The sequence below is a fragment of the Cajanus cajan genome, chromosome 8 (assembly GCF_000230855.2).
Source record: "Cajanus cajan strain Asha chromosome 8, NIPB_CcT2T_4, whole genome shotgun sequence".
Taxonomy (NCBI): Eukaryota; Viridiplantae; Streptophyta; class Magnoliopsida; order Fabales; family Fabaceae; genus Cajanus; species Cajanus cajan.
Genome location: NC_138524.1, coordinates 13,129,925 through 13,142,682, shown reverse-complemented (window position 1 = coordinate 13,142,682; position 12,758 = coordinate 13,129,925). Strand labels below are relative to the sequence as shown.

Here is a 12,758-nt window from a genome sequence, read left to right as displayed (position 1 = left end):
CCTCGTTAAAGTTTGAGGTCGAATACGAACCTCAATAATCTTATCCAAGGTCGAGTTCGAACCTTAATAAAATCATTTTGCTCCAATTTAAGGTCGAGTACGAACCTTAAGCACGCTTATCCGAGGTCGAATCCGAACCTCGTTAAAGTTTGAGGTCGAATACGAACCTCAATAATCTTATCCAAGGTCGAGTTCGAACCTTAATAAAATCATTTTGCTCCAATTTTCGAGGACCTAGGCATTATTGACTTAAGGTCAAATTCGAACCCTCACAAGAATTAGTTAACTAAAATCGGAGGTCGAGCTCGAACCTTTACAAAGATACAATAGACACCGGGTATATCTCTCAAAACGCGCAAAAAAGGAAAAATCAGGCTTAAACGCAAAAGCAAAAGAAAACGCAAAACAAGACAAAAATACATATATACAACTGATGCTTCCAAAGTTCTACACTCGAATTCGAAACAGAAAGATAAAGCAGAAAAAATTTAGCTAAGCCAGTACAAAATTGGCCTACGCAGAGGCATTCTCGCTGGAGTTGTCCTCGACATCATCCTCCCTTACCAGCTTCCCAAAGCGGACGACCTTCTCCACATGCATAGCGGAGAAGTCAAACCCCGGCGCAAGGAGCCTGGCCTGGCGAACAGCCTTGAGGAAACCCCTCTTATGCTCTACCACAACAGAGTGCTCGGTCTCCTCGAGTTTCCTCTCCAGCCCTGCTTTGGCCTCCTCCAGCTTCGCGAGGTCCACCCTCAAAGCGGCATTCTCCTCCACTTGGCCGCCAAGAACCACCTCGTCACAGAGACATTTCTCGCCCGCCGCCACCAGCTCAGCCTTCTGCGCAGTGACCTCATCCTCTAAGGCACGCATACAAGCCCGGGAGGAACTGGAGAGCTCCTGCAAGTCGCGAACCTGAGTAGCATAGGTCTCGTTCGACCGCAGGGAAATCTCCAGAGACTTCCGAAGCCTCTCCACCTCCAACCGAGTAGCTTGAAGCTCGGCTTCGTTACACAGCTTAGCCTCCCCAAGAGCACCTGCCAAGGCCTGGTTCTCATCCTTCAAAGCTTTGCTCCCCTCCCTTAGGGCCTTGGCTTCTTCCTTCAAGGGCTTAACTCGGCCCTTCAGCCTGGCCAGGTCCTCCTGCTGCTTGGACCACTTGTGCTTCCAGTGGTCCACAATAGCCATAGTCTTCTGAAGGAAGACTTGAGCAGCGTCAAAGCCTTCCACAGGCCCGGCCTCCTCGATTATCCCCTGATCCTCCGAGCTCAGCGTGCCCTCGGGGAAGAATCTCTCGACGGTCACCCCAGCGCTCCACAGCGAGTTCATGTCGGCCGAGGCGCTCACATGGTCCAGGCGCACATCAGAGCGACCCTTCCCGAACCGGTGAGCAATATATCGGCTCCGGGAAGCCCATTGTGACGGCCCTGACGATGGTGTAGGGGCCACGGACGTAGCCGGAGGGACCTCGGAACTTGGCCCCTTGTCGCGAACAGTAGCAAAAGCAGAACTCGGCGTCGCCCGCTCGGCAACAGGGGGGTCCACGTCTGGCACCGCTGACCTCGAAGGCACCGAGGTCTCGACAGCGCCCCCTTCCTGCAAAAACTGACCTCATGTCAAGAAACAAGAATCTAACATACAGGATAGAGGGAAAAGCGAAAAGCGAGGTACTCACCTTGGCAGCTTGGGCGACCTGCTCAGCAACTAGGACCTCCACCTCGGCAGCTACTGCAAAGAGAGACAGCACCTCAACAAACCAAGCCAAATCAACATAGAAAATAAATTAATGCACAAAAAACCTACCTCGGCAGAGGGAACAGCTTGCTCAGAAGTCCCTGCAATAGCCACTTAGGGAACCTCCCCAGGCGGAGGGCTCCTAGTGAGATCGACTGCATCGGCAAATGCAGCCTTGGAGGTCACCTCCTCCATTCCGCGAGGGGCAGAGGTTTTCCCGACCTCTTTATCGCCCCTCTTTCTTTTTCGGTTGACCTTCAGGGGGGAAACCTCTTCCTCTGGAGGCTCAGGGACCTCGAGCTCGGTCACGTTGTAGCGGTGCTTCAGCTCGCGCCACTTATTCCCGCCCATTATGCCTACAAACACAGCATACCGAAGCACATCAGAAAAAGGATTTTCACAAACCCTAATAATCTAAAAAGAGGGCGAAATACTCACTCTCCAGGCCCCTCTCCCTGTATGTTGAGTTCGCAAGCGACAAAACGAGCTTGCAATCCAGCGGACGAGGAAGCGCTGCGAGATTCTCAACGGCGACCGCCTCCGAAGTCGTCAGTTTCAATTGGCCAACCCCATGAAACCTGGATGGTTCAGAGCACCAATAGAAAGGGAACTTCGGCAGCCCGCTAAAGTAAAATACCCCATCCTCCAATGGGTCGACACCCACAAGAGCAACCCAGAAAAACTCTTGCTTGAAATTCTTGTATGAGTGGGCGTAGAGGGTAAACAAACCCCCATCCCTACTCCCGCTCAGGGACAGTATGCCATAAGGCAGAACGCCTATCTTCAACTGATAAAAATGAAGAAAAACGGGAAGGGACACCTCTACCCCTAGCACTGAACAGAGAACTTGAAAAACTCTCAAAAAAACCCCAACTATTGGGGTGCAACTGGCAAGGGGCCGAGTTGACAAAATTCAAAAAATCACACTCAAATTGGGTGAAGGGAAGGCAGACACCTAAATCCCTAAAAAAACAATGGTACATATAGAAATGGGGAAAGTCAGTGGACTTCCCCATATACACGCCCTCTTCGGCCTGACACGGTTCAAGACGGATCATTCGGGACACAGAAGGGTCACAGATTCTGAGCGATCTCAAAACCGCATTGACTTCACGAAGGGATCGAAAAACGCTTTGGGGCTCCGCCATCTCGCGCCGAACCCAGTCGTACCGAGGAATGCCTGGAACGAGGTCCGATGGCGGAGCCACCTCCTCTTTTTTCGCGACGGTGGCCGCTCCGGCAGCTGTCGCCTTACCCCGTGCCTTGCCCTTGGCAGGCGCGGAGGAACCAGCACCACTCCCTCCAGCCATAAAGACGACAAGAAAGACCCAAAGAAGAGTGGGAAAGAAAGAAAAAGAAAACTGCAGAAAGAAAGTACCTGGTACTCTTCCTCAGAAAATGACCCTAACAATGACTGGGTTATCGAAAACGACGACGAGGTTCGCGAAAATGGAGACGAGAACGAACGGAAGCGAAGGTGCAGGAAGTAGCTTGCGCAAGAAACTAAAGGAGAAAGAGAATGAAAAGAGTAAAGTGGAAGAGGAAGGGGCGCGAATAAGAGAAAAAGGGGTTTTCCAAAATTCAAACGGCCACAACACGTGTCAGCCAGGGGACACACCTGATCACGCACTAAATGAGGCCATCATTACATAACCGTCGCGCCCATTAACGCGCCAGCCTCGATTATCGAAATAAGAAGCGACAGTTACGACACATGGCACCTTGACAGGCCAATGCACGCGAAAGGTCACTTCCGTCCAGCGAGCTCGGTCTTAACTCCTCGACCTACGGTCTTCGGAGCTCGGGGGGCTAGTGTACTATCCGTACTGCGAAACCAAGCTCCGAGCTCGACATCACAGCGCAAGATGACCTCGGGCACGCGCTACGCGATGTCAGCTCGACATTTAAGTAGATCATAACTGATCTCAGGGAATCTCGCTCCAGACGAGACCCATTATCTAATCTTATCACATCTCATCTCAGGCCCAAGGCCCAAAGCAACCTTAATTCACACCAAGGTACGTGCATTACTTATACGAGACTCATACTCATACAAACCCTAACTTTAGCACCAGAGTCTCTTTTGCAGGTACCACCCCCATCTTGGAGCAGCAAACGTACCAGCGAAGGAGGCTCACCAATCTTACTCGGCAGATTATCTTTACAGCAGATTTCCGGTAAGAACAGTATTTATTAATTTTGTTAAAAATTAATTTCTATTATAAGTTTTGGCCGATAATTTTTAATCTATAATTTCTTAAAGTGGTTACTTCAATATTCTCTCACCATTCACCAATGAGTCATTGGTAAAACATAAACACTAGGAACAAAGCAGTTAGATACTTAAGATCTTTATCATCTTTGCTGTACTGTAAGATTAACAATAACAAAAGTGGTCATAATTATTTGTGCCGACATTGCATATCTAAGCTTTCTTTCTTGAAATTGACTTGGAAATGAGAGATTTAACAGAGACCAAATCCTTTTTGGGTGCTAAATGACTGTATCAGCACTTTCTTCACGCCTTTCTTCACGCCTTTCTTCTTAAGAGTTAATTATAATTAAATGTTGTATCAAGAATTTAAGTGATTGTATTTAGGTATAGTTACTGACTGTGTTATATATATTCATAGTGTTAGTTTCCTACTTTCAACTTCCAATTTTTAATTGTTTTCTCTTCGATGAATGTTATCGTCACTCCTTTTGGCTTTCTTTTTCAAAACTCAGTTTCATTATCGAGTTAAAAAAATCATGTTGTATTTCTTGTAACCTAACCTAACTAAATCTATTTTCTATTAAAAGGCTACTATCTGCAAATTTTGATAAACTTGAAGAAAAGACTCGAAAGAATATTACTCAAAAAAAGCTAAAATGGAGATATTTAAGAATTTAAGGTGATCTAAAATATTTTTATTATCGAAGAGTTTGAAAGTTAAAACAGTTGTTTATGATTTTTAAAGTTATTAGAATAGTATATGTGTATAATCTATGTTTAACAGTCATTTTAATATTTTTTTTAATACTTAAATTAATGTTTAAGTTAGAGGTTAGAAAATATTTCACACAAACTTATTTTGTAAATTGCTTTATCTACTTTCATGGTTGTTTAAGATTTTGAAGATAATTTGTATGTAATTCTACACGATTTTTTTTTCTTTTTAGGATAATATATATATATTTTCTTTTTATTTAATCTTTAGATTCTGTTTTTGGTACTTTTAATATAATTTATCTACTAATATTTATTTTGATCAATTGTTCATTGTTAAGATTAATTTACAAGATTTAACTTTTATAATAATGATCAAATTCCACTATAAAGGTCAAAATGAGTTTTCAACTAATAATTAATTATCTTAATATATATTATATATAAATGTGTCGCTTCAAACTTCAAAGTGGAAGAGATGTAACTTCTTCAAACACGTGGCTTTAATTTATTTATTTTAGAACAAAAGTATTTTATGCATGAGACAAAATTGTTCGAATTAACTATGATCATCGTAGAGTTTGGATGATAAAGATGTTGATTCAAATATTTAATATAATTACATTCTCAAAATTCAAATTGGCTACTAATTAAGCTGAAACAAACTTTCATTAGTTACACACTTAATATTTGAGATCTTAATTAATTTTAAAATTATATATATATAACAAAAAACATAATTATAAAAAATACTTATTTTATTGTCCAATGATAAAAAAAAATTCTTACATTGTTAGTAAAAAGAACTTTATATCGTCAACAAATTAAAGTAATTATAAAACTCAATAATTTTATCATGATAATATTTAATTAGACTAATATCGATATAATATTATAAAGTTTTTTTTAGAGAAAATTTTATTTGAAGTAATGGCGAATACTAAATAACTCTTTTATTGATGATTCAATTATAGACTTACAACGACGTGGAGAACTAATATATGTTACTAAACTTAACTCGTATTGTATTATTAAAGTAAAACTTGCATAAAAATTTATACAACAAATGTAAAGAAAGAAAAAGAAAGAGAAAATATGAAATAACAAAGACCAATTGAGATAATAAAGAAAGATATAAAAAAAAAAGGTGTGAAATATTATTGTATAAAGAGATTTTTTCTAATGACAGAGGGGAGAAAGAGTAATATGACAAGGCCATTTTATTTTGGAAAGTGGTACTAATAGAATAGTTTAAAAACAATTATTTGACTAATTATTACAATTTTAGAGACTGAAATGATTAAGTTATAATTTTTAAAACTACTGTTTTATCATTTTGTTAATATGAGAAAGTACATGAGTGATTCAATCGTACTATTATTATTATAAGGTAGGAGTCTAAAAAATAAAATATGATATTTAATATTTAATATTTAAGCATTTAAAAAGAATCATTGGCGGGGAGTTGTTTTGTTTATGAAGGTGGTGTGGGTGGGAATATGCTGATGCTGGGGCTCTTAAAACTTGATGCCTTGAGGGTAATATGGTAATTTAGAATGATAACATGGTCCACCAACCAATGCACCAGCTACGGCCTAGCTAGCTGAAAATTAAATTGTGCCAACGGTTATGCTTCGTTGGCTTCATCTCCACCACACACGTGTCGCTTCTATATTCTTTCCTTCTTAAAAATCTCCCATTCGCTCCTCCAACCATCAACCTCCACAAAACCTCTTATTATTCTATTCCTTTTACCAAATTACCCCCGTCACCTTTTCCAACTCTTTATATTCCAAACCCTAAAACAATTTTAACATCCCCATTTTATAAATAATAGATAAAAAAAGGTACTTTTATCTCTACATTTTTTAAAATAAAATAAAAAGAAATAGGGAGGGGAAATTAAATAAAAAAAATGAGAAGTTGCAATTGAGAGGTAAAACTTTAATAGATGAAAAAAGTGAGATCGATTATAATATGTAATTAAAGGATAAAGATGTATAGATATTTATCTAAATAGATCCAATCTTATATCATATTCATAGATGAACATTAGTTATGTGATTTTCATATCATAGTCATATGTTTTCGCTATTATTAGAAAATATGATGGAAATCTTATATTTATGAAATAGTTAGTTTGTTTTCTCTTTCCTTTTATTTTTTTTTGTTTTTTTCTACTATAAAAAGGATAAAAATGTATAAATTAAACTAAAAAACCAAAAAGTGTATATTATTATAAATTATAGATATATAAAGTATAAAATTCAAAGAATATTTAAATTATTAATTTATAATATTTTTTGAGTAACTACGTTAATTCTTTATTTATAATATAAATATAAGCATATAAGGTTTTACTTTGAATTCTTAAAATAATTTAACTGATGTAATATTATTTTAATGATAATATGTAAAATGTCGTTTGACAAGTAAAAGTAATAATTAATTTCCATTCTCTTATCTTTCAAATCCTTAATAAAAGGTAGTATGATAAGTAAATAAAAATAATAACAATAAATTTTATTCAGAGATTTGAATCATTTATGATTTCTCAAACCTTAAAAGCATGTCATGAATTTAAATTTTGAAGTATAAAAAATCACTCGTATTTTAACTTTTCAGTTAAACATCAGTGGATATTGTTTTACATGACTAAGTATATATTTATTATTTTTTTATTAAAAAAATTACACGTGTGCTTTATTTGTTTTACGCAAAATATAATAATTTGTTTGGATAAATTTTTTAAAAAATTTAAAGAATTTGAAAATTTTTGAATTTGAATTATTTTAATTTTAATTCTTTATCATTCATTAAATGTTTTATATGGAAAAATTAATTTTAATTTTAAACTTTTAGTTTGCTTAGGACAATTTTATTTTCATCATAGATAAAATTGATTTATATATTTATATATATTAGATTTTATAAAACTAAATATTAATTAATTTAAAATATTTCATTATTTAAAATTTTAATATTAAATAATTTAAAAATAATATTGAATATTCAATAATTAAAAAATTTATTGATTTTTCTTATATTGATTTTGAAAGAGATAAGAAGGATATATGAAAAAAGAGAAAGAAAATTTTTACTTTTTTACTTTTTTTTTTAAAAAAATTTGAAATTTTACATCTCGAAAAAATTTCACAAATAGTTAAATTTTAAATTATTTATAATTTTTTCATCTAAATAAAACATTATACTATAAATTACTTGAAATTCTTAAAAAAAATTGACTTATTTCATTATTTTTTTTATCCAAATACACTTTCAACCTTTTCAAAAGGAGAATTTTGATCTTTAAAGATTTTAATGTGTAAAAAATGAACCATCTCTCATGACCAAATCCCCGTTATAACTATTTTTTTATTATCAACTTTGTAAATCTCTAAACAACCTAAAATTGAATTATACACTTGACATGCCATAGCTCAAACTATTACTCATTTCTCCTTGTAAATTCTGCATCTTCTACACATAATTGTACTTTCTTTCATATATAAGTCTAACCTAAATAGAAGTTGTAGGCTTTCATGAACTCACCTCTTTTGCGCACAATCATCTTTGGGTTCTTGCAAACATAAAAAGAAGATAACAATATCCTCTTTTGATGAAAACCTATGGGAATGGGATGATTGAGGGAGAAAATGTGATTTTGTACATTTTAAAAACATCAAGAATCAAATACTCTTTTCCTTTTAAAGGTTATTGGTAAAATGTTTGTATTTAATTTATTAAAAAACACAGGTTATATTTTTCTTTTATAACTTTCCAATTTATATTTAATTTTTATCTATGAATATTAAATATTGATAATTTATTAGTGCATGCTAGAGTTTTTTTTCTCTCTTCCCTTTCATGGAATAAATACATGAATCAATTGACGTCAAGTTGTTTAGCATAATTAATAATTTTAAATTTAAATTTTATATAAAGAACTATATTAAATATTTAGATATATTTATTTTTTAAATAATCTTATTTAACTCAAGTAAAATTATTTCTTTAAAAGAATACTTATGGTATAAAAAAGGTTAATTTTTTTTGTCCTCCCTTATTTATTTTTCATCCTTGTAAATTTGATGTATATACATCATATCAATAAATATTATATTCGTCAAAAAAGTAAATATACATAAATAGTAACAAATTACATATTTAGCAAGTGATATCTTACTTAACAAATCTAATAATCACATTACTAATATCTACTTTTTAAAAGCACATAAAAGACAAACACATAAAAAAAAATAATGATTTTTTTAGTATAAACAACATATTTAATTGTAATTTAAATAAATAATGTTTCAGGGTTTTTAATTGTAACTTAAAAAGTGTAAACTAAAATGAGAAAACACAATGAAACTATAAAAGTTAAACAATTACATGATTCGGTGTTTTCGAAAAAAAATATTTTAAAGGTTTTAAAAAATAAATTTGATAAATATAATGACGGAACTAATGACTACACTTTTTTTTATAAATCGGCTATTCTTAAAAGAAATAGAAAATAATATATTTGAAATTTAAAAATGCATTATTAAATTATTATGAAAAAAATGGCATGCCTTGAAAAAGGAATGACAATGAAATGTGATGTATGTCTAAAAAAAATCTTAGGTATATATATATGATATATATGAATATTTTTATAAAGAAAGGTTGATGTTTATAGAAGAGAAAAACTGAAAAAGGTAATTTGAATGAGCAAATGCAATGAAGAATTGCCGCGTAATTGTCATCATAATCGTTATTCCGTTATTACCCTCGAAGCTGGCAAAACATCCATCATTTCCCATTCTCTATATAAAACCCGCTTCCCCAACGCGCTTTTACAATTTTCTCTCTCTTTCTCTCATTTTCCCACAAAATTCATAAAACATCTTCTAGACACCCAAACGCCCCCAATATGACCAAATCCGCAATCCTCGCTGCCACCGTCGCCGCTGCCTCCGCCACCGCCGTTTCCCTTTCCTCCTCCGCCAAGGTCTCTTTTCAGGCATACACCTCCAATCCCTAAATTTCTCTATTTTCGTCGTGATTTTGCTTTTAAAATTGGGATCTGAAATTTTTCGTGTGAAAAATCTCGTTTTTTTTAGTCTGATGCGGTTTTTCTCGGCGAAATTATTGATTTTTGCGTTTGGGTTTTGCAGGACGGCGGGGCTCGGACAGGCCACGGCGGCTCCTCGCCGGCGGCGAATTCGGCGTCGACGGAGAAGTTCGCGCCGCGGTTCGATGGGTTGCGGTTCATCGAAACGCTGATCACTGCGCACAGATGAAAGCTCGTTGCGCAAACGCGCGTTTGGGTTTTTCCCTTTTAATCTTTTTTGATCCTGCACTGTCTAGAAAAATTAAAGGGGAAAAAAAGTGGGAAATGTTTAAACCATTTTTTTTTTCCAACGATGTTTTGCAATTTGGGTTGAGGAATTGAGAGAGAAATTGTAATATTACGGGATTGTTATTTGTTGTCATGTTTTCTAGGTACCTTTTTCTGACCCGTGTTGTGACTCTTGTTGTGAGTCTGTAACCTATGAGGGGTTAGAAGAAAAAAAAATGCATTTAATTTACTTTTCTTTTTCTTTGTCTATTTTTTTCTTCTTTCATGTTTACCTTTCTTTATATTTATTTTTGTTTTTTGGTAATTGTTTCTTCTTCAACATGTTGGGGACCTGTCTGAGGCAGGTTGTGTGTAGATGGGGATTGTTTTGTGTTGAGGGGGCCACATGTATGCCTATGTAATTTCGGTGTAACCTTTGATTGATGCGTTCTTTGCACTTTGCATGGAGTGATCGGGGTTAAATAAAAGGGGAGAAAATTTGTTAGACTAAAATTTTTTATTATTCAATTAGATAGAAAATGGATAAATCAGAATAAAGAAAAAAAGTTTGAAAAGTAAAAGAGTGAATTAAAATAGGTTAAATTATATTGTTATCTTTTATTTTATTTTTAATATTTATTTTGATTTTTTTTTATCTCTTATGTTAAAGTTGATTTGATTTTTTTTTTGAAATAATAGTTATTTTTAATTTTGAAACATAATTTAGATATATTTTTTTATGAATTTAAAACTTAAAATTTGTTTCATTAGATTCATTTACATAAAAATTATTAAATGTCATTGATATTTGAAATAAAAAAGGTCTTATTCATAGTGAAAATTGTTTGAAAAGAAGTTCAAGGAGCTATTGAAAATTAAAAATAATAATAATATTACTCAATAACATGCATAATACAACACAATACCATTGAAACATAGAGTCTTTGGCTTATTCACATTTAGTGTCAATTCTCCTTCCCTGACTTTAATAAGACAAAGAGTCTACGTGTAAATCATACTTGATGTCACTATCATTTAGGTAAAGAGCCTATGTCTAACTCACATGCGATGCTACACAACTCGCTCTTGGAATTGTCAAGGCAAAAAATCATTAACATGATCATGCCTGACGTCACTCAACATGTGTCCAACTTCACCAAGTGAGAAAGTTCCGAAGGAAATCACAATCGACACCTTTTCACCAATGTTTGGCGTAACCAAGTCAAAAAATTCCTAATTGACTCATGTCTGACACTACCTATTTTGAGCTTAGCATTAGTGAGGAAGAGAGCCATTGATTAGCATCACACCCCATGCCATAAAGTTGTGCTTGCTAATGCAATGACAATTGTTACACTTGGCATAATTGCAATTTGGTTTCAATCGCTTGCAAAATCACTTTCAATCTAGCATGCAACTCACAATATTACATCTATACATCACTAGCAACTCAAATAATCAAAGAATTCCAACATGCAACCATCAAGGATTCCAAATCATTAATTATCTTCTCATTTTACTAAGAACAAAAAGAAGAAAACCAAACATCAATAATTCCACTTTTCTAATCAACAACACGCATAATTTGATGAATCTAGGCAATACACAAGTCACCCAATACAACAAAAATCAACTCTACAAGCTTTCTCGTACCTTGAATCACCAACAAAAGAGGTAGAAGAAGGAAGAACGCGATCTTTCGAGCTTTCTCTACATGACACCACCAACACTCGATTCTCAATTCCCAAGCTTTGAATCTTGACTCAACTTTTACAAGTGAGCTTTGTGGAAGAATTAGAGCTATTATGTGAAGTCTGAAGGGAAAACTATTTCCTTTAACTCTAAAGCCTAGCTCTCTAACTTTTCTCATAAGAAAATGAACTTATGAAGTTCAAGTATTAAAAAAACCTTATATATCTTTCTCTAAACTTGATCAACAATGACCTCAATGTTGAGTCCAGACCTAATTATGACAAACCTTGTGAACAAAAGTCATAAGCCTTCTGAGTATTTATGGTACTAATGAGTTTACTTGGTGTATTCAGAACATTAATTAAGGCATACTTAAAATTGATTCATAATTACTCTTAGAAGGTGGACGAAAAATAACAAGTTTAAGTCAAATAAAATAGAATCAATATGACATAAATATCCGAATGAAGCTTTAGAATGTAGAGCTTAAAATGGATCAGAATGAATGTCTCAACTATGCATTCAATAGTGACAAAAGACTATGAAATCCATTTGTGTGTTATATTAAGCTTTAGGAATTCATTTGAGGAGATCTTGGTGGCTATGAAAAGTCTGAAGAAATATATACATTTTTCATGAAGAAGTCAAGAGCTTTAAACCATGTGCAAAATTGTAAATGATGTTGATATTGAGTACAAAACATACTTGCTATACTTTGCACATATCTTGAGTTGTAGACATGATCTTGAGCCAAAATTTGTGGCTATGGAAATATAGAATAATTATATACAACATTTAAGAAGAGTTCGTGCATTAGAAAGGCCTAGATCATGGACAAATATGACAATCAAGATGAAAATGTCATTTTGAGTTACAACACTAACATAATGCAGTATTTTTTAGCACATTTGGACTTGTAGACGTGATTTTGAGATAAATTGATGTTTGCACCTTTGATGAAGAAATCATTGGCTAATAAGGTCTCTATTGTGGACAAATTATGTTTGCAATATGAAAACACTAATTTGTTTATGACATCATGTTGTTGTTACAATGTTTTTGGAATATTTGATGCTATAG

General features: G+C 34.4%; 1 long non-coding RNA gene across 1 annotated transcript; it reads left to right on the top strand.

Annotated features, from left to right (window-relative positions):
• The first annotated feature begins 9,323 nt into the window (after positions 1-9,323).
• LOC145950819 (uncharacterized) lies at positions 9,324-10,256 on the top strand. Its single transcript, XR_014428671.1, has 2 exons — positions 9,324-9,668; positions 9,823-10,256. It is a non-coding gene; the product is annotated as an uncharacterized LOC145950819 (long non-coding RNA).
• The last annotated feature ends 2,502 nt before the right edge of the window (positions 10,257-12,758 follow it).